At 43.3% G+C, this 25,218-nt stretch overlaps 1 protein-coding gene across 11 annotated transcripts in view; it reads right to left on the minus strand.

Annotated features, from left to right (window-relative positions):
* The window catches only part of PALM2AKAP2 (PALM2 and AKAP2 fusion), a 472,880-nt gene that overhangs the window by 64,408 nt on the left and 383,254 nt on the right, over positions 1-25,218 (minus strand). The window contains exon 1 of one of the 11 annotated variants that reach the window (XM_090038878.1): positions 2,647-2,794. The exons of the other annotated variants lie outside the window; for them this stretch is intronic. The gene's annotated coding sequence lies outside the window, so the exon portion shown is untranslated. Of the gene's footprint in view, positions 1-2,646; positions 2,795-25,218 lie in introns of those variants that run through there. 11 annotated transcript variants of the gene reach the window in all.

Here is a 25,218-nt window from a genome sequence, read left to right on the forward strand (position 1 = left end):
ACATGACCTGCCCTTAATGAAACCGTGCTGGTTGCCCTTGAGCATCATCCCTGAAGCTGGCCCATCACAGATGTGCTCCTTGAGGATCTTCTCAAAGAGTTTCCCAAGGATAGAGGTAAGACTGACGGGCCTATAGTTGCCCAGGTCCTCTCTCTTCCCTTTTTTGAAGATGGGGACCATGTTAGCTATCTTCCAATCATCTGGCACCTGGCCCGAGCACCACAAGTGCTCATAAAGCCGTGTCAAGGGCCCTGCAATAACCCCAGCTAGCTCCCTCAGCACCCTGGGGTGGAGAGCATCTGGACCCACTGACTTGAACACATCCAGCCCCTCCAGAAGCTCTCTAACCCAGTCCTCCCCAAATGTTGATTCTACAAGTACAGCCTCTAAGAAAGTAAACTGGAGGCTCCAGTGGATATAGCTTTATGAATGAACAGAAACCAAATCATCTTGAAGCAACCAAATCGTTCCCATAAAACACTTAAAAATATTAAAATGACACCATAGGCTCCTGTATGCTGACTTGATAGCTGTTCATGCATAAATGAATATAAGGGCATATAATACAACTTGGTCTCCCTCAACGTAAGCAGCTTGTTACCACCCTGACAGCTTGAAATAAGCCATAGCTCAGGGAACAGAGCTTTACAAAGGCAGATTTTCAAAACAGTTAAGGGGACTAAGACTTATATTAATTTTAAATGGCAGATGCATGTCTAAATCCCCTTGGCTGCTTTGACAATCTTAACAATAGCCTTTACTTGGTCTGCAGCTACGGCTGCAAATAAAAAAAACCACACACTCAGAAACACAAACAAACTGAAGGAAAAATACTTCCATGCTAAATAAGCTAAATACAGCCAAATTCATTACTAGTCAAAGAAGCAGTCAATGAAATCTAAACATGCAACAAAAAAGCATTTAACAAGAAAGGTTACACAGAATCTTCAGAGGGTTTTTATCAGTAATAGACCAAATGTCTACAGTTTCTTGTAAGCAGTAGCATAGCAGGATGTTGGTAAATTCTCCACATGCCATTGGTGTCCCCAGGCTATAACATATGACCTACCATGTGAGTCTCCCGTTGTAAGCAGTTAGTAACTTCATTTAAGTTTTGTTCTTACTGCAGTCTAAACATTACAGTCATCTAAGTCACTCCCCTATGAGGGTATTTCACTGGAAACAAGACTTAAGAATGTTTCTGTTCCTTATTTGGGAAAAAGGTGGCTGACGAATCCTCAAGAATAAGAAATTCCCTTTCACCACACACCCCCACCCACCCTTGCGCCCTGTTTCAAGATTCATTATTTCCCCTTTTCCTGCTGAAAAGCTACTGATTAATGGCCTGTGGCACATCTGGACTCTGTTAAGGTATTATTTAATTAAGACATTCATCACTTATCCTTTCAGCAGAGCAAAGAATTCAGATAATACTGGGGAAAAGCACTTAACAAAACCTGGAACTGTGAAGACAAGTGAACTGACCACATTCTGGTATAAACCTTGGAACGCTCTACTGTATTTTAATAGTATAAACTCTCCTGTCTCTGACCACTGGTCAGTATAATATGCATCTGAGGGTTCTCCCCCTGCCTCCCCCCTCCAACCTGACAGTGTGAGAGACAACTTAAACTGCAAACCAAATCAGTCTATGATCATTATGGTTAGCCAGGCAGCTATATGAAGAGCTGCTGTCAGCTACACTTACAAGAAAGTTCAATATTTGATAGAAAGTACTTTAAAAAAAGTATTCCCAAAGGGCTCATTACTAAACTGCAAGCAGCTCCTCTCATTTTTGCCAAATTGCAAGGTCTGACAAGCAGTCCAGGGGGTTGGGGGGAAGGAGGACAAATACAAATTTTTTTAAGAAGGTACACTGCCCCTAACCCTCCCTAGAACAACAGGGAAGAAGCCCAAGATGTCAATTATAAATGACTTTTTTGACTTTTAAAGCTCAACAAATGAGTCTGGCATTACTAAGTAATCCATGAAGTCTATGTAATGTGCTACAAGTCTCATGCTCTAGAATTTTATAGATGGTTTTCTAAAATCTGGCTGTTGGAGCATGATGAATGTGCCATCCCAGTGCATTAAAGAAGACACCAAGCAAACGGTCGCAGTATGCATAAAGCACAGTAGAAGGCAGTAACGCTTTTTCTACTAAATGCGACTGTTGGTGATATTTCAGTTTACCCCACTACTAAACAAATAAAGAGCAGGCTACATTTTAAACAAGCTCTTTAGAAGGAACGAAGTACTACACATCCTTACAACTGTATCATTTGAAATACCACTTCAGACTGCAACAAGAATGCTCTTACTGGAAAATGTCTGCAAGCAGTTAAGAGAAAAATAGCAGCAAAAGAGTACAAAGTGCGCACGTGGATTGCATTCTTGATCAGCATACACAGGCTTCAAATCATCTCTTTTGTATCTATACCCAGGATGCTACTGACCTATTTGACATGAAAAGAAAGTCAAAGATTCAAGGAGCTTTGCTTGCGATCTACAGCATTGTATAGTGAACCCAGCCAAAGAGCTACAAATTCCTCAGTGACTACAGAAGAAAACGAGTCAGACTTAAAAGTTCTTCACTTTTTTCAATAAGAAATTCAGTGAAGCCACAAGTCAGAAATTGTAGCTTACCTCCTGTTTCTGGTGGTGCCTCTCAGTTGTGGAGCAAGGAAGTTTCTTTTTCCCAGAAAGCCTTCACTTTTTCTTTTTTCATTAAGGCAAGTCAAATTCCTTTCCCTGTCTCCTTACAGGGCTGTGATGTCATGGAGCTGAGGGCTGGTTTTTAAAAAATGGGCAGCCTACACCCCTAGCCCATTCACTCACAAAGCCCGTTTTGAAAAGAAAATGCCAGTCCTCCAGGCAAACCAGCACAATTTAATTTAAAGGCTGAGCCACCCCTGCCAGTGTTAGCTCCCTACACACCGTGTGGGCATAAAGCCCACTGCACTGTTTGCAGCTAGCGTAGGTAGGATTTTCAGCCCTTAAGTGAAAAATCACAGCATGCATCAAGCTTTGCATTAGCAAAGGGGCAATTATGGGAAGGGTTACTCTGAACATGAGCCACATGCAACTTTTACACCAAATGAGAGAAAGAAGGTGTTGGCTTTATTTCTCGTACAACAGGAGAATCATAAGTACTAACTGTGGGGATTGGGCAAGCCTGGAGTCATTATGGTTATTACTGGATTATGATAGATTAAGGTAAATTGGGGGCCTGAATCTTAAAGACAAGAAAAATAAAAACAGTACAGGCAGGGCATTCTCTGAGAGGGCTCTAGGGTTATGGAGCTATACTACTTTCTACACTAAACTGAAATAGTTCATATCTGGTGATTGTCTAGGCATGCACAAGGGACATCAGTCCAAGACAGGTGTAAAACAAAACTGAAGATGTAAATCCCATATCAAGAGCTAGAAAGAAGTATCTGGAGATGGCTGGCTGGCTGAGTTCCTCATAAAATGACATCTTTAATGCTCTGAGATTTTACTGACATTGTTACTAATGATAATCAGATACCTCATGCTTTATAGCAGCATGATTTCATTTACATTTAAGTCAAAATTAATAACAAACAAGCTAACAATTCATGCCATTACTGCTCCTACCATGCTCCTTTTACCCTTTTCCACTCCCCATTGGAGGAATAAGCAGGTTGAAGTCTGTATGCAGACTAAAAAGCTCCTTCCTGATCCCTGCTTTCTAGGGTCTTGTGATTTCCGTGTGGTCTATTCTTGGATATATCCTGACAACCAGGGGAGCCTTGGGACATGTTCGACTGACAGGAAAATTAACCTGAGAGATCTGTGGCATCTCTCTACCAAAGGCATCTATCCCAAATGTTTCTAAAGATAAAGATAGGCAGTCTGCATTGCCAAGGTGAAGACAGAGGCTGGATTCCTTTGCCTAGCTCATCTTAGAAGTGGTTAGAAAGGCTGCAGAGGGCAGTGTGTGGGCAGCTAGAGCAGATGATAGATAGTATCCTACGTCCCACTGTAGTTGTTTTCTCACCTGATTTAGGGGCCATGCTAATGATGGCCAAAGCCTGAACTAAGCCACAGCTGTAAAATGGGATAATAATCCTTTGCTATCTTATAAAATTACTGGGAAGGAAAAAAAAAAAAAATGAAAGACTGCGGTCATACCAGAGGCTTGCTAAAAGGAGTTCAGAAAACAGGTACCTACTTTGACACAGTTCTTCTTTAGCCCTCTCTGTAGCACTAAAACTGTTTCATTAGGCATTAATTGCACACATTTCCTATGCATAAGCTGCCTATGATGCAGATTGTGAATACTGTTAATAAATGCTATGATCACAACATCCTTTAACAGCATCCTATTTAAGAGTGATAAGTACCTTAAATCCTGTGATGCACTTAGAGTTTTCTGGTAATGGAGAGGCTACATAAGCACCTTAGATTGATTGATCAATTGATCAATCAATCATCAAACCTTGTCTGCTGGAGATACTTAACAGACAATCTGGTAAGGACAGAGCTGTTCTGGAAAAACAGGCCTGTACCTGAATCTTAGTGCCATAACATACCATGTTCTCATCACAAAAGTCAACCCAGAGAGGTGCAATATGCATAGCCTTACTTTTGGTAGCTTCCATTTGAATGGGATTCCTTGTTAACAGCAGTCTGAAAAAGTAAACTGGATTTACACATTATTACTACCAAGTCTTAAATAAAAAAATTCTTACTAAGTGCGGAAGATTCTGCTCACTAAATCATCCAAAATATGGGATGGTCTCAGGTGCTGTAATGACTAATGCAATCCATTGGTCAGTTTTAGGATCCCCAAATCATCTAGAGTGCAGCACAAATTCATATCACAGCTAGGAAATAAGGGTGCACTGATAAAGTTTTTTTTGGCTGATACTGATGGCTGATATGCAACCTGGCAGGTTGGAGAGCAGAACCTGGCTGGTAAGTTTGTCGGGGGGGAAGAGGCATGTGGAAGAGAAGGGGCAGGCATGGGGGGCACAGATCGAGGCCCCCATGGTGAGGGAGGGAGTGGGGCTAGGGCATGGGCAGGCCAAGCTGGGGCAGGGCATGGGATGGAGCCAGGGGTAGCTATATGGGGGAGGGGTGGCTCCCTGAGACTGCATGCACCCCTGGGAGAGGTATGAGAGCCATTTGCCCCCCAGATTTGTGCACAGGGTGAGGGTGGACTGCCCACTTTGGGCCTGGGGTCAGGGGCTACACCAGCCTGTTCCTGGTGCGGGGGCTGGGCCAGGGCTGTGCTTGGGCCAGGCAGGGGTAGGTGGTGGGAGTGGGGAGTACAGGGTGGGCTACAGCCATGCCAAAATTCACCACAGCCCCCCTCCCAGCACCACTGCTGCCTGCTCTGCCCTGCCCACCACCCTGCCCCCCCTCCCCCCAAAGAGGCTAGTGCAACCCCTGGCCCTATGCCTGCTTTGGGCAGCCCGCCCTTGCCCTGAGCACAAATCCAGGGGCACATGCCTCCCATAGGGTTGTATGCAATGGCAGAGAGCTGCCCCCCCCACCACTAGCTTCCCGCAGCTCCAACCCATGCCCCATGCCCTGCCCCAGCTAGGCAGTGCCTGCCCCTGCCCCAGCCCCACTCCCTCCCTCACCATGTTGGCCTCAATCTGCTCCCCCATGCCCCTTTTCCTCCAAGACTTACTGGCAGGAGGCTGCTCTCCAAGCTGCCAGGCTGCATTCCTGGCCGTGTGCATGCTGTGGCTGCACACAGGCATGCAGCGTTGATCAGTGACATTATTGGCTATATCGGCCAAAAAACGCTGATTGCCCATAATGTCAATTTTCCTTGTATTGGTGCCAATCCAATAAGAGTCCTCAGGAGCTGAGCAGGGCTGCTCCTGTATGTTGGTGCACATCTAGCAGGAACACTAGACTTTGCACATGAATGCTTGATTTAGGTATAATACATGCTAAAATTTATGTAACCAGACAGCTCATTATTGGCTGAAGATGCACAAGACATTAGTTTGTAACCAATTTTTTCAATATAATGATCCCTGGTGTCTGTTTAATGCAACAGAATGAGAACAACTTCAGTACTGAGCTAACTTTAAAGGTCTAGTTTGAGCTGAAAAGCCTTAAAATGGTCTGGGATTTAATTAGCTGTGAGACCGCTCCTCTGCTCATGCCAGAACCAGAGCACAGCAATTGTCTGTGAAGGCTCTCAGCTTTGAAACCCTCTCTCTGGTGACCTTTCAGAATGAGATCCCTGCCATGAGCTGAGAATGAGAGAGAGGTGTCTGGGGGAGGACTATAAGGATTTGGGGTTACGATTTATAACTAGCAAAAATGGGAAGTTATTGGAGTAATTTGTTTAAGGCAGGGGTGGGCAAAATGGTGGATCTGGCCAGTGGCTAGATCCATTTCCCAGCAGTCCCTGTCCACACCACTCTGGCCAGTCTCCGAGGAGACCCCAGGAGTGGTGGGGCTGTGATGCATGGGGCTGTTGTGGCCCTGTGCTCCCAGGGTCTCCATGGAGACCAGGCCAGAGCAGTGCTGGCAGGATGCAAGGCTGTGCAGGGAGCTGCTCCGGAACTGTGGAACCTTTGTTCATCACAGAGGCTTGAGAGCAGAGGATCATGGCTCTGCCCCAGCTCTAGCTTGCACTGTCACTGCTGCAACATCATGGCCCTGGCCCTGGCCCGAGCCTCTCCCCACTGAGCCATGCACCTAGTCAGTGCTGCTCTGACCTGGTCTCCATGGAGATCTTGGGAGCAGGGGGCTGTCACGGCTCCATACTATCAAGGCTCCACCACTCCTGGGGTCTCCATGGAGACTGGCTAGAGCAATGCAGACAGAATCTGCTGGGAAATGGAGTCTGCCACAGGCCCAATCTGCCTGGTGGGCCAAACTTTTCCCATTCCTGGTTTAAGGCCTGGCTTGGAATACAGGTTTTGTACTGGTTTAGCTAAGCTGGGTAAGGAGGTTATTTTTCACCAAAATAATTACAATACAACCTCATAGATTTCATAGACATTAGAGCTGGAAGGAAGCTCAGAAGATCATGGAGTCCAGCCCCCTGCCCAAAGGGCAGAAAGTCAGCTGGGGTCATAGGATCCCAACAAGATAAGCATCCACTTTGCTCTTGAAGGTGTTCAATGTAGGTGCTTGAACCACCTCCGATGGCAGGCTGTTCCAGACCTTGGGGGCTTGGATAGTAAAGAAATTTTTCCTCATGTCCAGCCTGAAACAGTCTTGTAGTAGTTTATAACCATTTGACCTCATCATCCCTCAGGGCGCTCTGACGAGCAAATGTTCCCCCAGATACTGGTGGTCACGCCTGATAAACTTATAGGTGGCCATCAGATCACCCCTGAGCCTGCACTTTTCCAGGCTAAAGAACCCGTGGCTCTCAGCCTGTCGTTGTAAGGTCTGTTTTCCTGACCTCTGATCATGCGCATGGCTCTTCTCTGGACTCTCTCAAGCTTCTCCACATCCTTTTTGAATTGTAGGGCCCAAAACTGGACACAGTACTCCAGCTGTGGCCTCATCAAGGCTGAGTACAAGGGGAGAATGAAACCCTGTAAGGCTGGGAGAAAAATTCATTACAAAAGGGTGTTTGCTATAATGGGGTTAGTCAATTTGCTGCATTTATTAATGATAAGAAAAAAATTAGTTCTTACCACTGGGATTGTTAAAAGTGGAGAAGTGTTACAAACACAGTTCATTGCAACAAGGTTGTACTGCATTCCAGTACTACTTCTAGGCTAGGGACAGAAATTACATATAAACTGGTATAAACGATCAGAAACTGGTTCAAATCTGTAACACAACAGAAGTTCAGTGCACATAAAGCAGTTTCAAGATGGCTGAAACCACTTTACGATAAACTTGGATAGATGTAGTATCAAACTTAACTTATTTAGGTTACATCAGTTTACTGAATTTCTGTCCCAGATCCCCTCCAGATTCAAGTTAACTCACAGTCCCCCAGGATGCTCTGTATCTCCCCTGTAAGCCTTCCTCAAAGGGTGGGCCTGCTAGCCTTGGCCCAAGATGTCTGCTACAACCAAATAAGGAGGTATGCTTTAGCACACGCCCTTGGGTTCTGGCTTGGGCCACTGCAGGCATGTGGCTGCATTTCTGGAATCAAAAGTGGATGTCTGTTCACTTGCTTATCTGTTCAATCTATGCAGTTTAGACTTTGCAGTGAAGACTGAATTGATTCAGCCTCAGGCTGTTTGACTGTGTACTTAGCCCTAGTGTGACTGCAACTCTATTGGTATAAAGATTCCTTGTACTAGTATAAACTGCTCCCAGTTTTTACATGGAAACATGTGGGAGGCAGGGTTGGCTTGGTAGTATGTAGCTGGTCCAATAAAAAAATATTCCCAAATAAATCCTATTTCTTGCATATCTCCTGAACTATCACAGCTACTAAATGAGAATAGTTATATGGATATAAGTGCTTTTATACTGATGAACGTGTGCCCATGGTATGGGAATTGCATTGCTTTAACTATGCTGATAGAATTAGAGTGGTATAACTTGTAAACAAGATCTAACTGTACTTGTAAAACAGAGGCCTAGAGCTAAGAATGGCTGCTCATCTCTATGGAATGCATATATAAACAGAAAAGCAAATAAAATAAATCCTCCTATGTTTGCTGTACTTTGTTTTTTACTGAGTAAATAGACAGCTTTCCAGGGCTGTCTAACTAGCTGTCTAACTCTTCCCAACACTAAATTAAAAAACACGATAGCTAAAACAAATACCAGAAACATGTACCCAGTAATCCTATCAATAATCCTTTCGGGACATACAGCTGTATCTCAGTAGAGAAGTTTAACGGTCTCTCCGTCACCAGAAAATTGTTTTCTACATTAAGGAAGTCTTATGGTACCACAAAGGAGCCCTTCTGGTTTGTTAGCATGTTAGCACACGTCAGCTGGGGATTTGTTTTCAGGCTACAGGATCCTCAGAGGCCTGCCCTCAAGAAAAGCATTTTAAGGTAGCTGTGCAAATGGGAAGTTTGGGTGGTAGTTTGCACGAGAGGCATAATAAATATAAATGAAAATCACAATTTGCAGAGTGAGCAAGAGGTAAAGATTTCTTCACTTTTCAAAGTTTTCACAACTCCTTTCTAATTTGTTTGCACATGCTCTACCAGGCTTTCTTGCTGAGTTGACAAAGAAGTAAACATTCAAAGCAGGTCTGAGAATACAGTGGCCAGGAGAGCAAGTACAGTTCAATACTACGTTAAAGGAATACAAGCCAGGAGCTTCCTTCATCTTCATGCCACCTCTGACATTGACTAACTCTGATATATGGTCTCTTGCTTAATTTCTCTGTGCCTTGGTTTCCCGCTAGATGAAATGGAAATGAGTACACTTTCCTGCTGCTCAAGGTCTATGTGAGGATTAACTTGCTAGTGTTTCATTTGAACAGCGCTTTAAATATAACTATTTCTAGGTATCATTATTAATATGTAGGTGTGGGAAACCATGCACACGGGGCTTCATTTTCATGTGTACTATCACTTGGTACCAATGACTTCCAGAGCAGCTGATAACAGCCAGGGCCTAAGGTACATGGAGATGGAGAAAAGCAAGGTAGTCTTACTTTTCAGACCACAGTACTATTGAATCTCATCCTCACTCTGGTCAGGCTCACTCTTTGAGCCCCTTTCTAATTGTCAACAGAGAAAGAGGAACAGATAGATATGCTTACAGGAGCAAGAGCAACCAGACTGGCAAGATTTGTTCTTCTAACAAATACATTTTTAAAAATCCCTTTGGATGTTTCCCTGTGTTTAGAGGAGTATTATATAACCCACAACTGTTACAAATTTAACACAGTGAAAAATCTTAATAGTTCTCCCTCCCACTGTTTCAGCAAACAGAGAATTTAAATCTAACGGCCATTTTTATTTATTTTATGAGAACAAATGCGCTGTGTCAGTTTAATTTCCCCGGTGCTATAACCAGACCTACTGTGCTGCTTAAAAAGATGACTGTAGTTAGGGAGAAATAAAACAATTTCTGAAGCTGGACTCTAATAATGACTTTACCTACAATTGGAAGTTTACTGAAATAACTGTTGCAAAATATTCTGGAATGACTCCCTGGAAAACAGTGTCCAGAGAGGGAGTTATAGAAAAGAAACGATCCTGAAATAACTATTCTGAAACAGGTTTTTATGTAAATTTCCAAGTACAGACACGCCCTAAAACACAGCACCATTTTAGAATGTGGGGGGCAGAAAAGGTTGTCTGAACAGTGAACTGCCATAACTCCCCCTACCTGATCCCAGAAGACAGTATTAGTTTTCTTGCTGGCCCTGTTAGAGAGGCAGGGAATACACTCAGGATTTGCTATTAGTGAAAGATGTCAGGAGCATGCTTTATCACCTAAGTGATGGTCCACAGGCCCACCAGAAATGCAAAGTGTATGTTAATTCTACCTATAGCTGACCTTGGTAACAGAACCAATCTGGACCAATAGATCAGAACACTTTTTCTATCACGGTAGAAACTGGGGATGTTTCCACAGTGGTCCTCTAGAGTGTATATGAGCAATTATTTGGGTCCAGGGACCACATAGGGAGCTTTGATGGGTTGTCATGGTCTGGGTCAACACCCTGCAAGTTACCCCTGCTGCAACAGCTCACTGAAACTCTCTATGAGGGATGGGGCCACGGGCAGGCAGGGAGCAGTGTTCAAGAGTGAGACAGGCAGGTGAGGCTGAGATTATGAAGCATGGTTGTGGGGTGCCCCTGTGATGGGGCTGTGTGGGTGCTACGTCCCAGGAGGCAGCCAGGGATGAGGGGAAGGAGGAGGGGGCAGGCAATGCAGGCAGCAGAGCTTGTCTGGGCGGTGTGGTGCCCCACCCAAGGCATGCCATGCTGTGCTTCAGCCTATGTCCCCTGGCCCAGCCCTGGCCAGCACGCACAGCTTACCGGTACAGATGTTCAAGTGGGTGGAAGGCAGCCAAGAGCTGAAGTTGAAGTCTTGCATGCTGGGGCAGGAACCACCCAGCTGAAACTTCCTCTCAGCTCACAGTGGCACAGCAGGAGCAGGAGGTGGAGCTGCTGCTGGAGGGAAGGGGAACCAAGCAGCACCCAGCCAGCTGCAGACACACCAGGAGCAGACCTGCTGGAAGCTATGTGTGCTGGCCAAGGCCAAAAAGTAGGATTACTGTGAAAAATGTATTTATACTTGAACGCCTTAAAAACCGTGGCTCAGATGGTATCAGGAATTCAGCTCAAACTGAAAGTTGTGCTTGACATCCCTATCATTCCTTGAATAGCAGCTGTGAAATATCTTGTTAAAATTCAGAGTGCACAATGTCATGCAGCCCATACCACAAAATTTCAGGAAATAATCAGTATCCAAAATGAAGAGATGAATACGCCACAGGAAGGCTGACATTGTTAAACAGGTTTCCCAAATATATACTTGCAGGGCAGGTTGGTCATTCATGTGCATCTTTACTATAATGAGGAGTATCACATGGGGAAAACAAATGACCAGATACCTATAAGTAGGTTTATCTATTAACAGGTGGAAAAAATTGTTTGCCTCCCCTCCCACCTTCCTCCCAATTCTACCCTTTCACAAAACATGGTTTCTTTTGCAATTTTCAAGGAGAAAAACCATCATCAATCAAATAAAACCAATTACTGCAAGCACCAAAAGAAAGCCACATATACCCTCATACCTGCAATGCACTGTGAAAGGTATTACTGAAACATAAACAAACAGAGAAACTATAGGAGACAGAGAGAAGTATTACCTGCGCTTTGGAGAGTGAGGAATAACTGTTTGCAATAAGGACACTTAATGCATCCTGCCTCCCGACCTAAAAGAGATTGATGATATGAGCAGAGAAGCTCTTCAGTCAAATTGCTAACTTTGAGATCAAAGCTACAGTTCAGGTTTGTTTTGCCAAAAACTATGAAACTTTCTTACCTTCCCTAGACATACAAAGAGCCACAGAATAAGTGAATATACCAAGTAAAATATTCAGCTTAATTCATATACTTAACTGTAACCAGCTCTAAGGCACCAAAGATATGGATGAAACTGTAACATTTTAATGCTGTCAGTCCCATCACCATCACCTAGCACTAAGAAGGCTGCTTGCCTAAGGAGAAAGGGACATGAGGGAACTTTCTAAGGAGTTCTCAAATCCAGACATGTTGATCTAATCTCCAATGCTAGTCATTTCCCAGTCTTTTGAGAAAGTTACGAAAAAATCTGAGAAATCAGGACAACAAGCCTTATCAAGGTATTCATATTTCTATTCAGTGGTTATTGATTCCTTTAATGTGCACTGCAGTAAAATTAAATTCCATTGAACTCTTGATCATGTACCACCTGGGATGAATATGATCCTGATATGCACTTCTAACCTCAAATTCTAAGCACAAATTCCTGACTCTTTATTGTGTAGTTTTATCTTTGTGAGTTCACCAGGGTACGGCATAAACTCTGGGGCTATGTAATCCCCAAAAGGTTCTATTAGATTCAGAGATGCTGTGTTCAACTATTAAATTAATTTACGTGAAAAGAAGCATAAGACTGAAAGTGAAAACAATAAAACAAACTCACTGGTTTCTATTATAAACATACTCTTCTCAGTGCAATAATATTTTCTCATTAAAAATGCTAGGTCTGAAAGATCTGGATTTACACAAGGAGGCTGGTACTAGAAGGCTAAAAAGAGGTCTAAGGATGCAAGGAGCTTTTCCAAATTGTTGCAAAAATGCCACAAAAAGACCAGAAGGCAGCTGCAACAAACTCTTTCAGCCCTGATCCAAGCAAGACTTTGGTTCATAGTCAATATTTTGGACTAGGTCCATTCACGTCAATGTTGAAATTAAGGATGTGTTTTTATGTTGACCTGTGTGATAGGCTTAAAGAAAACACACAAATGTAAAGTACATTTGAAAGGAAAATGCATTAGTACTGAGGAGGTACTATGAGTACAATGAGGAGTACTGAGGAGGTACAATGAGATCTCATGACTGCATCTCATTATAAAAAGGAAATAAATCTCTAAATATATTTTTGTAGTGTTCAGTAACAAATTCACAGTGACTAATGTTTGAATGTAGCCTATTCTCTGACTGAGGAAAGGCCTGCCTGACACAGATTATATTCTTAAATTTAATCATTATTCAACTCCCCCCCCCCACCCAAAAAAAAAAATTACCCTTGGATTAACTGTGAAGAGTTCTCTTTAAGTGCATAGTGCTCAGTATTTGAAATTGGTCAAAGTTATGTGACCTTATTTTAAGTCTCCTCTTGGAGACAGATACAACAGTTCTATCTCATTTGATTGATTCCCCCTTGTGTATGCAGTATGTGTGAAAAGAATAGCCCAAATTAGCTCTAGAAATGAGAAATTTCAGCTTTCTCATTAACAGAAAGTACCTCAAAAGGTTGTTTTAAGTTGTTTTATATGTTAAGGCAGAATAGTTTAATTGATTAACTTAGGACTTACTGGGCCACTTTTTAAACTTTTTTTAATAACAAAGCCTTTAAAACTTGATTCCCATTTATGCCAGGGCTTGTTTTATCACACTATTAATGATGTGACATTAAAGAGGTTGTAAATGCACTATTTCAAGTCCTTTTACATTGCCAGAAAGAGTGTACAGGGTACTTCTTGTCACTGAGAAACAGGCCGAATTTAGCATATGTTAGCTTTGAATATTTTATAATTCTCGTGTTTAATAACTGAAAACCATTTTTTCCAGTCTTAATTGAATCCTCAGGCCTGGAAACTAAAGTATCATAATTAAAAAAGGCCATCATCACTGAAAATCTCCCTCAGTGGATGACAGTACCAACACAGCGACAAGGGTTCTTAAAATGCTTTGAAAATTCCTTTGCAAGGACAGATATGCTTAGTTAGCAAGCACTGAGTAGTAGCTGAGGTTTTGCAGCTAACTGCCATAGTCCTGTTATCTTTTGAAATCACTGTAAACCACCTTCACAGTTAGAGTGAATAAAATGATAGCAATTTTCTGACTTTTCCAAATCAATTATACACCATCAAATGAAGCAGGGAATCTGCTTTACATGTCAAACATTTTCTTTTGGATAGTAAGATGAGCTACTATCAAGTACACTCAGTGCCTACGCTGTGTAGCTTTTGAAGTGCAAGCCATCTTAGTAAAGTAACAACATGCAAAGAATGTTTACAACCAAATGGAAAACAAAATGTAAAAGTTATTTTTTTTTAGCTGTTTTCAAACCTAAAAGGCTCTATTAAACATAGTTTTTAGGATTTTTGCTTTTATAAAGGTGCCCATTACTGAAATCAGAACTATTTGCTTGAATTTACATTTGTTTACGTAGCTGTTTGGGAAACTGGGTTCTTTTATTAAAACAAAACACAACAAAAGAACAAAAAACCTCATTTGCTTGCTTTTCACGATTAAAACGTGGTCAGGATTGGCATCTGAATTTAAATATAAAATAAGCAGCAGAAGCTTTCCTTCCTAAGTCTTGCTTTATTTCTTATTTTGCAGGGCTGCACGTTTCTGGTTGAGCATCTTCTTTTCATGTAAGAATGTCAACTTTTTTATACAGTCAAATTACCATAAATTAACTTGATTGCTGGCATTTCTTATGGCTGAATATTGCCACTTCATTAAATCCCCTCTCCTCCCTTTTCTATACAAATTTCTGGGCAAGCACCCACCCACACAGAGTCACTCTCTCTTGAATGATACCCCTGCAGTGCCACACAGCCTTCACCAGCACAGAGAATGAACAATGAGATTGTCATTATTCTAGCCTTTGGCACTTAAACATGCAAAACTGGATCAATTTCTACACCCTGCATCCAAAGCATTTCCCATTCATTTAGTTGAAAGTGATTTTTGTCATGTTCATAAAGCAGAAATGATATGCTTCCAGTGGAGCCTGGAGCACAGCATATTTTCTGACACGTATCTGCTATTGGTAACCGAAGTTGGTGACAGATTACAGCAGCTCTTGGCTCATGATTAATGGGTCTTGGAACAGTCTGGCAGTTTTCCCAGCTACAGCACTGCAGCCTAGAACTCTAGTGAGGCCAGCGCAGAGGGTGCAAACAAGCACTAGCAGGACCTGGTTTAGGTTTAAGCCACAAATTAGGACCCTCACAATTGCTAGACCAGGGGTGGACAATTATTTCAGCTGAAGGGCTGCTTAATGAGTACAGTGAGCTGTTGAGGGCCGAAACAGTAGCCCTGCCCCTTGACAGTTGTCCCGCCCCATAGCTGCCATCTTGAGACCAGAAGTCCTGCCCCCTAACCCCTGACCTTTGTCATCAGAGGTTCCTCCCCTTACTTCCAGGAAGTAATGCAAGGAATCCTGTGATCTGCACATCGTGGCAGGGAGCAGGGAAGGCAGCCAGCTCCATCATGCAGGGCTTCCCCAGGTGGTGCACAAGTCCCAGGAGCTGCATCATAGGGTGCAGAATGGGGTGGGCCACCTGGGCCATGGCTTGACCAACTTTTAGCACATTAATTTAGCTAGCTATGCATTTAAAAATAGCCATGCAGTTTTAACCAGAATGACAATTGCACATTTGTGGGTTATATAAATTAATGTGCTAAAAGTTGGTTGGGCCATGGTGCGGGTGGCCCAACCCGTTCCACACCCTATGCGCATACGAGTCCTGCATGATAGAGGCAGGCTGACCTGGCTCTGCTCCTTGCCACCACATGCAGCTCCAAAACCTTCCAAAAGCCAATAGAACTGGCTGGAGCCATGCACCAACCTTCACTTGCAAGGGCCACAAGCACCATGAGGGCCCATTGCCTGTTGCTGTTGCCACTGGCAGCAACTGGGGCTGTGCACTATGTGTGGGAGCTGTGTGCAGGGGTCGTCACACCTCCCACCCTCCTTCACATCACACAAACCTCACACACACCTGTACCCTGCCCACCCAAACTCTGTGCTCCCATTGCCCCACAGGATGCACCACACTGGCACCAGCCCCAACTCCACGCTCTGTATTCCTGCCCAGTTGCAGCTCCCCTACCTGGTGTCGATAGTGAGTGCTGCAGCAGGGACACAAGGAGGAGCCACTGGAGGCCAAGGAAGCTGAGCATGTCCCCTGGCAGCTGCAGCAATGGCAGTAGCAGCCCTGCCCAGAAGCTGTGTGTGCCGGCTGGGGCCCTGCCACACAGGAGGATGGGAGTGAAGCATGTGGGCTGGGTGGGATACAGTTAATTGGTGGGTGCCCACAGGCCAGAAGAAATCACCTGGTGGTTCAGATCAGGCCCCCAGGCCATATTTTGGCTTCCCCTGTGCTGTGCTAGACTATGGATTTGGAAGATATCTCCAAAACATTGTTCTAGGTTATATGATATTAGTCTAGATTATGTGACTTATATCCAGCCCTTTGTAGGAGGTAGTATAGAGATGTCCACTACCCCAATAGCTCTGGTATGCACAGTTTTTTCCAAGGCTGTTGGTCAGGCTAGTATGGGGAGATAAATCAGTGTCCTCCTTGCCCCCCCGCCCCCCCCCCCAACAGTCTCCCTACCAGTCTTGGGGTGCTGTGTATCCAAAAGACACTGGGAGAGTTCTTGTGTTGAGCTAGGAAAGGGGAAGCCACGCAATGTACTACGGCTTGTATCACAGAGCCATGTAAGGGCCTGTCATAATTCCAGCATGTTGGAGCAACCATCATGCTCATGTATAGGCAGCTTAAGATGCTGCCTTGCCCTGCCCAAAATTAATTTAGCCATCTACACAAAGGCAGCTGGAAGAGCATGAGATGCCAGAGTAAGCTGATTAGTCAAAGGACATGCTGTCTGGAGAGAGAAAAAGGACATGTGATTTGAAGGAATTCTGAAACTCCTCTGTGTTTGTTACTCAAGGAGATGATGGCAGACAGAGCAGCACTTCAGTGGCTTTACAGTCCCCATCATAAAAGTTCATCAAAGCACATGATAACCATTGAGCCTCACAGCCCCTCATTCATCTCGTATTTTACAATAAGTAGAGAGAGGGAGCTACTCTGTTCTACTTTTACAATATGAGGTTAGTCAGTATTTTCCAGAAGTGTTTTCTGCTTACTTTCCACTGGTTTTAACCAGGGGTGAATGCTCAGCACCTCTGAAAATAAAGCCCCAATGTGTCTCAAGCAGAACAGGTACCAGAGCTATGATGCCAAAAATTAGTGAACTGCTGAAAACATGAGCTTAACTGATTGGACAAAGCTGTGAAATATGAGGCAGATCAAAGAAAAGAACACAGATTTTTAGATTCCCAATTCTTGTACCTTATATGTGACCATCTTGAAAAACTGGGCCTCACTTCACTTATAGCATCTGCTGAAGTAGGCTGTTGCCTACAAAAACATATGCCTCAAGGAGTCTTTAAGGTACTACGTTACCCTGCCTTCTGCCTGGGCTTCTGTGGAAAGAATGCAGTGTAAAATGCTCAAAATGTACACGTAAAAGTCACAAATAAATGTAAATATTTTTCCTACTTATGAAAAGATTCCTTCTGCAGGCCCAGCTGGTCATAGTTTATCTACAGTGTCCATCCAACAGAAAGGATTCACAAATGTAATATGTGCTTGTGCTTGTATAAGGGGAAAAAAATGATATTGGCCTGAAAAGTTCCCAGTAATGCACCAAAATTCATCTCTGACCTGAATACAATGGCAGACACTTGTTTTATAAGGTGAGAACCAGGGGAGGCTCAAGCATCTCCTGGGAATGTCTGTCTACAACCCTCCTTCCATTTCCCTTTATCTATGCACCAAATGAAGCACCTCCCAGTGTTAACTCCTTTCCTGTCTGGAATGTGAGGAACATAACTTGGGCAGGGACAAATGGGACTGAGATTTCACTGCACAGGTCATTCAAGGGAAGGGGACAGGTGAGGACAGTTGCAAAGGGCTGACACCGTCTCGGAAAGCTCTGAATCATAATTATGGCTAAATGAAAAACAGCATCCAATAAAAGGTTACATAGCCATAGAAAAAAAAAGCGCACAATCAGAGGCTACATAGAGATGTTACATAAAATCTGCATGAAATGATCTGAATCCTAATCAAACCCATAACCATACAGAACTTTGGGGCACATAGTCTGGACTAAAAATGGTGGAACCTGGATAGTCCTGGATCAATGTGCACTCAAAGTTATGGGAAGTAGGTTTGTCCGGAGCATCAAATTTATGTAACAGGCCCCTATCAAATCAAGTTAGTTTGCTGTCCTCCGGCATCCCACGGTTCTTTGTGGGGCCCCACTAACCTACCCTTGCAAGGAGGCATGCTATAACTCAGCCCTGCCCCCAGGCTCTCACAGTGTGGAGTCAGTACAGTGCCTGACCATGACAGGGGACAGAATGGAGGGGTGCTTCCCCATCCCCTGCAGCCTGCTTGTGCTCCCTGGGTCTGTGCCCACCTGCCAGGGGCATGGAGGACCCCAAGCGGGTATGTTTGAGCCCAGGCAGAGATCCCCATGCCCCACTGTGAGTGAGCACAGGGCCAGGGATCACGAGCAAGCTGCTGCCTCCACTGCTTGTCTGACATGCCTGTGCCTGATAAAGAAGGGCAGAGGGCAAAGGGGTGCTTGCACATCCCCTGCAGTCTTCTCATGCTCCTTGGGTCAGCACCTGCTTGTGGGGAAACACTAGGGGGTCCCTGGGTGGGTGCGTGGGACTGTGCTGCTGCCTCTGTAGCTTGTCTGCAGCTGACAGAGGACCAGCAGGGGGAGAGGGGCGTGCCTGGTGGCTAGCTAGGGAGGGCCTGGCCACTGGGCTGTGCTCAGCAGTGTAGTAGCACCCTAATCTGCTGGTCTCATACAGTGTAGGCAGCCTGCGTGCCTCACCCCCACCAAAGGGTGAGCTGGAGCTCTGTTCACTACCCAACTAACCAAGTTCACTTAGAGAAATCTGCATAAGTTACTGTGAATCTGCCTTAGGCTTTTTGAATGTCTGTGTCTAGCCAGAAATGCCTCACATCTACTCACAGGGTTTGTATATTCTTGCTTTGTTAGGAAACTCAAGGCAAAAATCTTGCCCAACCATTTATTTTCCCAGTATCTCTGACCTTTCTGTAAAACAATGAAACATAGCACAGATAAAGACCAGCAGCAAGTAACATGCAGTGGTCCTTAGGAGCAATTTTTCATGGGGCAAAGGACTTTCGAATGGCAGCTGCACTGGTTTCAATACGAAGGACACAGGCAGAGAGCTCCGTGTGTTCTACTTGGTCCTTGTCTTTCTAGGAAGATACTTTCTTTCCAGGACTGTTGCACAAGAAGGGTAAAGCATTTACTGTACTGTGCAATCCTATAGGGCTCCCCTTTGACATAGCATTAGCCACTTCTTTTGGCTGTGCTTCTGCTGGCCCAATCACTCTGTATCCTACTTTCTACTTTACTGAAGGGTGAGCAAGGTGCCCAACTTACATACCAATCTGTCTAGGGTTTTATATTTCTGCTCATCACTGTAGTACCTCAGCACCTTCTATGTAAAACCAGTGGCTGGTACCTCAGGATGCTGGAGAGATCTTCAAGATGATTCTCAAACCAGGAAAAGGAACAACCAAAAAAAAAAAGTATTCTTCTTGGCACCCTCTTGCCTGACTGACAGGTAAACAAAGCATGAAACCTCATGGTTTGGAAAAGGGCTTTTGCAGTCAGGGCAAGCATGTATTTTATTTTTCTTTTAACATTCTACCTTACTCTGAAATACCAAAACCAGAGCAGAAATAATGGTACATTATTTGCTGAGTTGCTTGAAAATTAAGGAATATATTCTAAACAATCTAGGGAATTTAAGTATGCATAATTCCTAGAAAAATTAACTTCTCCACTAACCTCATACAAAGCCTAATTTATGTTTCCTATTTATTTCTCGCAAAACCCATTATGTGAGGTCTGTGGACTATTAATAAACCTCAGCTAAGAACAAATGCACATTTTTTACATTCAGTGCTTGTGTTACAGTTTTTTTGGCAGAACAAACAAAAATGCAAGCCCTAACCCGTGTCTCATTTTCGACAAAAAAACAGCCAATAAAACAGACCCCAAAAAAGGAAGTTTCTGATCCACAAGTGCAGATATACAAACAGGCCTCTAAGTCTTCCCACTCATTTAAACAAAAAGGAAAGTCAGGGCATTAGAACATTTACACATTAATACAATTACAGGGCGGCTCACTGAGCACTGATTTGCCATTATGAAAGATAAAGCTATATAAATAAACCATTCCAGCCTTTTCACAAAGCTAAATTTTCATCAGTAAGCTTATCAGGAACTATTTTTATAACTCAGAGCAGTGACAGATTGTATAGGGAGGAAAAACCTCACTTTTTTTGTACTTAAAAAATCCATTGGGAACATAACCGGCTGAATAATTGGATTTTTATATAAATCACAGACTTTTTTACCCAACACAATAGCTCACTCTCTTTACATCCTCAAGTGAAACATGTTAGTTGGTCAGCACTCAAAAAAAGACAAAAAAAAAATTATAGCACTGGTTTAAAATGGCCATGAAGGTTTATCAGCTCAGCCACAAGCCTGACTTCCAGGGCTAGGGACAGATATTACACATAAACCAGTTTAAGTGAACAAGAACTGGTTTAAATCTGTAACAGAACAGACATTCAATACACATAAACCAGTTTGAAAATGTCTGAAACTTGTTTGAGATAAACCTGGTTGAATGTAGTATCAGACTTACCTGACTGGGGTTAAACTGTTTTTTGCAGTGTCTGTCCCAGACCCCTTCTTGGTTTAACTTAAGCCAGAGTCCCCCAGCATCCCAGCTGCTTTGCAGTTCTGGGTGGGGCTGGCAGAGAGGGCAGACACAGCAGCGCTTGCCTGGCTTCCCGCTTCCTCGCTGCTCAGGCAGGGATTCCCCCACCCCACCCTCAGCATGGACTGTTGCCAGCATGTGGTATACTAGCTAATACTGACGGTAGGCTGCTCTAGTGCCCCCACACACACTTCTAGCCTGAGCCACTACAGTCATGTGCCTGCATTTATTCCGTCCAGAGGGAATGTCTTTATAGTTACAAACTGGTTCAGCCTAGCCAGCCTAATGCAGCCTAGCCAGGTTAGACTAACCTGCAAAGATTGAATCAATTCAGGCTTTTTGAATGTCTATTCCTAGCCTAGGGGAACTGTTGGGTTCTAAGTTTCTGAATGTCTGGATATGAGGATGGTTATCTAAGTTGTCATACTTAAGATTTTAGCCATCTATGTTTGAAAAACATGTCGTCAGTTTTCATAGGTTTCACAAACAACATGTAGAGGGAAAGATGGGGAGAGAGGACATGTACCAAACCGGCCAGTCAGGATCAACAAGACTACCTTCTGCCTCACAAGGACTCTGAGATGGCCGAGGGAAAGTGCCATTATCACCCAAATATAAATGTCACACAGATTATTAAAAAGCGTGGTAACACCCTGCTTTTTGAATACGCTGTACCTCATACAACATTCTTGAGGCTGACATTTCACTGAGCTGGGGACAATCATTGTTTAACAAGGAGGGTAAAAATAGGGCAGAATGAGAAAGCTGCTTGATTTTGTGACAATTTACAAACTTTTGGCTGTATAGTAACTCTAAGGTCACAGATGTGTTATAACTGCAAAGAACACTCTTGTATTTCAGTGTCTGGGCATCATGCTGCATGAACAGTCTCCTAAAAGCAAATCTGGAAAGAGCTTTGCTGAACAGGGCAACTCAAGCAGAAAAATCAGTGGCAAGATATGACTTTAATTAGGCTACCGTTCCTTTGTGAGGGCTCTGGACATAGACTGAGCAATAGCATGGCTAAGGTGCTTCCTGATCATTGAACACTAACACCTTTCGTTACCAATTAGGGTAGTATTAAGTGGGATAAGGAAGAAACCATGATTCTGAGGTGGCCCTACAGCCAGCCACTGTAGAAGCACTGCAGAAACCAGGTAATTCATCCAAGGAGATCTTTCCACTGCTTAGCGGAGTTCTTAGCAAGATGTTGCCTCACATCCCCTTCCTGTCTACACACAGAAACCTCTTGTTTCCATTTTGTACTGCGTTCAATCTGGGTAAGTTGGGCACCTATACATGTGCATCTAGGCTGCTCTGACACGCTATAATTACTGAGCTCCAACAGACTCCAGTATCATAGGTATCAGCATCCACACTAAAAAATGGCAACAGGGGCACTTTAACTAAAGCTCGTTCAACTCCCCCCTGAGCACATCTATAAATGCCCGTTGCTCCATCTGAGATTTGAGAAAGAAGAAAGGTTCTACTTTCAATTTACAGTGATGATTTCCTTAAGTGCCGATGGTCCTCCAATATCTGTCCATAATTCTCTCCCCACGTATGGAAGACACATGAGTTTTCACAATTGACTGAGAAGGATGCTCATAGAGCAGTTCAGCTTACTGCAGCACAGAAAAGCATCAGCCTATGCTGTGCTACCAGGTACAAACATAGTAGCAAGACACATATGGAAGAGCAACACTACAGGGGACACAGAAAATGGCTTTGCATTTGCAAAAGTGTGGCTCTGCACACCTGGTTGACCTCTAACCTGGTGCTCAGGCTGAGGAGCTGATCCCCATGCCCACTTCCCAGGCTATTCTACAGTCAAGGCATTTTAGGAGAGTGGTTCTCAATAAGCCTCACAAAACTAACAAATACGGCTATGTTAGGATACCCCAGGATCAAGCAGATGTCTCCTCCAGCACACCTGACACATCCATTTTGTAGTGTCCAACTCACTTAGGTGGTGGGACCAGGCCCTAGTATATTCAGATACTAGAACAGAAACAGAAAACAAAGTCATGCTTTACATGTTTTTCATAAAAAAACAAACTCCTTTTAAAGAATGATCAGCAGCAAACATATCTAAAAATTACAGTTTGTTCCATGTTTGAAAAATGAAACCTCAAATCTGATTTCTACCATCTCAATTTTCAAGGTCACTTGGATTCTAAATTATTTAATTTTAATTCTGAATAAATGAAGAAGCATTTACCCCAGGAATCAAGGATTTTTGGTTTGGTCCATTGATAGAATAATTTACTAAATGTGGATTTAAAAAACAAGTTTGGATTGTTGATACTTCCCAAGTTTCAGGGGTGTCAGGCGCTAGGGGACACAGAAGCCAAAACCTAAGCACGATTTACATACAATTAACCACAGCATTGAATAGAGCTCATAGGAAGAACACAGGCTGACATAAAACCTTCCAATAGCCAAGAGAGCTGGGTGTTTAATTCCTGTTTAGATGAGCATGTACATTATCATCAACTGCACAGCAGGTACAGGAAACACAGATGTTTTGTAAATCAGAGGACCGGTGGAATGAGCATCACAGTGCTTTTTCTTAGCTCAAATTGTACAACCCCTTCCTCTCTACACTGCAACAATTTCTTTTACAGAGGATGAGTCTTCTAGCTTTTCTGCTTCACACACATTTTTGATTCTAGGGCAGATTTCTGTCTCACACTTTTTAAAAATCTGAAGTAAGGCATAATTAAATCCCAAAGTCTAGGCTACATGCTCAAAAAATACAGTGTCTTTTTAATGGATCCTGACCACCCATAAAAGTTAATCTGAGGAACTTAAGTTTTACGGAGTTTGAGGGCTACATCTCATTTATATCTGCCTGCCTGCTGTATAATTTTTAAGAGATAATCAAATACCACACATCTGTAAAAGTCTTGTGCTACAAACATGGTTGCTAGTGCTGGAAGATCATGGTTTACTCCAAAATATTTTGGATGTTTAGTGGATCACAGCTAGTAGCTCTTTTAATGACACAATAAAAAAACATGTTAATGAATAAAATGGGTTCTTACTGTTAAGTGCAACTCAGGAATGCTGTAGCCGGAATGTGATTTCATCCAAAAAGGAATGTGGGAACTTCCCTCACAAAACTGCTTGAGAACATCTCCAAAGATGCTTCTGTTCAGTTTGACACAGGGTTTTTTTGGGCAAACAAGCACAGTCCCTTTGTGAAACCAAAGGTGCAATAGTCTTTAATGGGAAAGTCAAGAAAACTGCAGGCTATAGTATCAAAGTAGCTATGGGGGAAGGATAAATGGGCACTGTATTTACACAGAACTCAGCCCTGTTGTTTTCCACCATGGCAGTTCTACCACCAATAGCAGTGGCAGGAAGTCTAGTAGAGAAAGACTCTCTTGTACAAGATAGCCTTGTCCAACTTAAGAGTATTCAGAGAAGAGTCATGAGAATGACTAAAGAATTGGAAAACATGCCTTCTAGTGAGAGACTCAAGGCTCAATCCATTTCACTGAAAGATTTCACATATTGCTTGACCGTGGTTGATAAATATCGACATGAAAAACAAATTTGGTACCAGAAGTCTCTATATTCAGGCAATCAGAGGAAATAGATGATCCAAAATCCAGAAGTTCAAGCCAGGCAAATTTAGATGAGAAATAAGATATGTGTTTGTAACAGTGAGGGTGATCAGCCACTGGCACAACTTCCCAGAGATTATGGTAAATTCTCTATCATTGGAAATTTTAACATCAAAACTGGATGTTTTTCTAAGAGATAAACTCTAGGACAAGTAGGCATTAAAATAAAACAGGGAAGTCCAATAGTCTCTTTTTTCAGTGGAGGACAGATTAAATAATCACAACGTTTTCTGGGAGGTTTATAATCTATGAACTGAGGAGTCGTGTGAACTAACAGTACTGTCACCGAGGAGGACTCTCCCTTCCTCCAAAGGGTTGATCTCTGCAGTGTCTGGCTGAGTGGAGACTGAATGTGGGTGTGTTACACTTAATTGCATGTTTTACAATTGTTTTGTTTGGGTACTCTCTTCTCTGTTTATTGCCACTGTTTTCAGTGGCTTTTCCCCTAAATTTTATGACAAGAGATGTGATTTTTGTGCCAGAGGTGGGAAGCACCAATCTAGTAAGCTGGGTTCTAATTTTACTTTCTTTAAACACAGGGTGAACAAGGAGCTCCTGGAGTGAACTTGAGAAAATTTCACTTAGTGAGAAGGTCCCTTTAAATTGTTCCCAAAAGGAAATAAAGAGAGGTTGTTAGCTGTGTGAGTCTGGCATCAGGCAAAAACCAAGGTGGGGGGGGGGTGTCACTTTAGAGACTAACTGGTTCAGAAAGGCATAAACACACTGTAGCTTCTGTTGGCCAAACCCAATAAACAGAACCTCCAGGGTCATCCATGGGCATCCCTTTCTTTAATTCAGTTCACAAGTTTCCTGTGTGTCATTCTCCTCTCCCCCAC

Source organism: Crocodylus siamensis, chromosome 3, assembly GCF_052110815.1.
Source record: "Crocodylus siamensis isolate JL-2025a chromosome 3, ASM5211081v1, whole genome shotgun sequence".
Taxonomy (NCBI): Eukaryota; Metazoa; Chordata; order Crocodylia; family Crocodylidae; genus Crocodylus; species Crocodylus siamensis.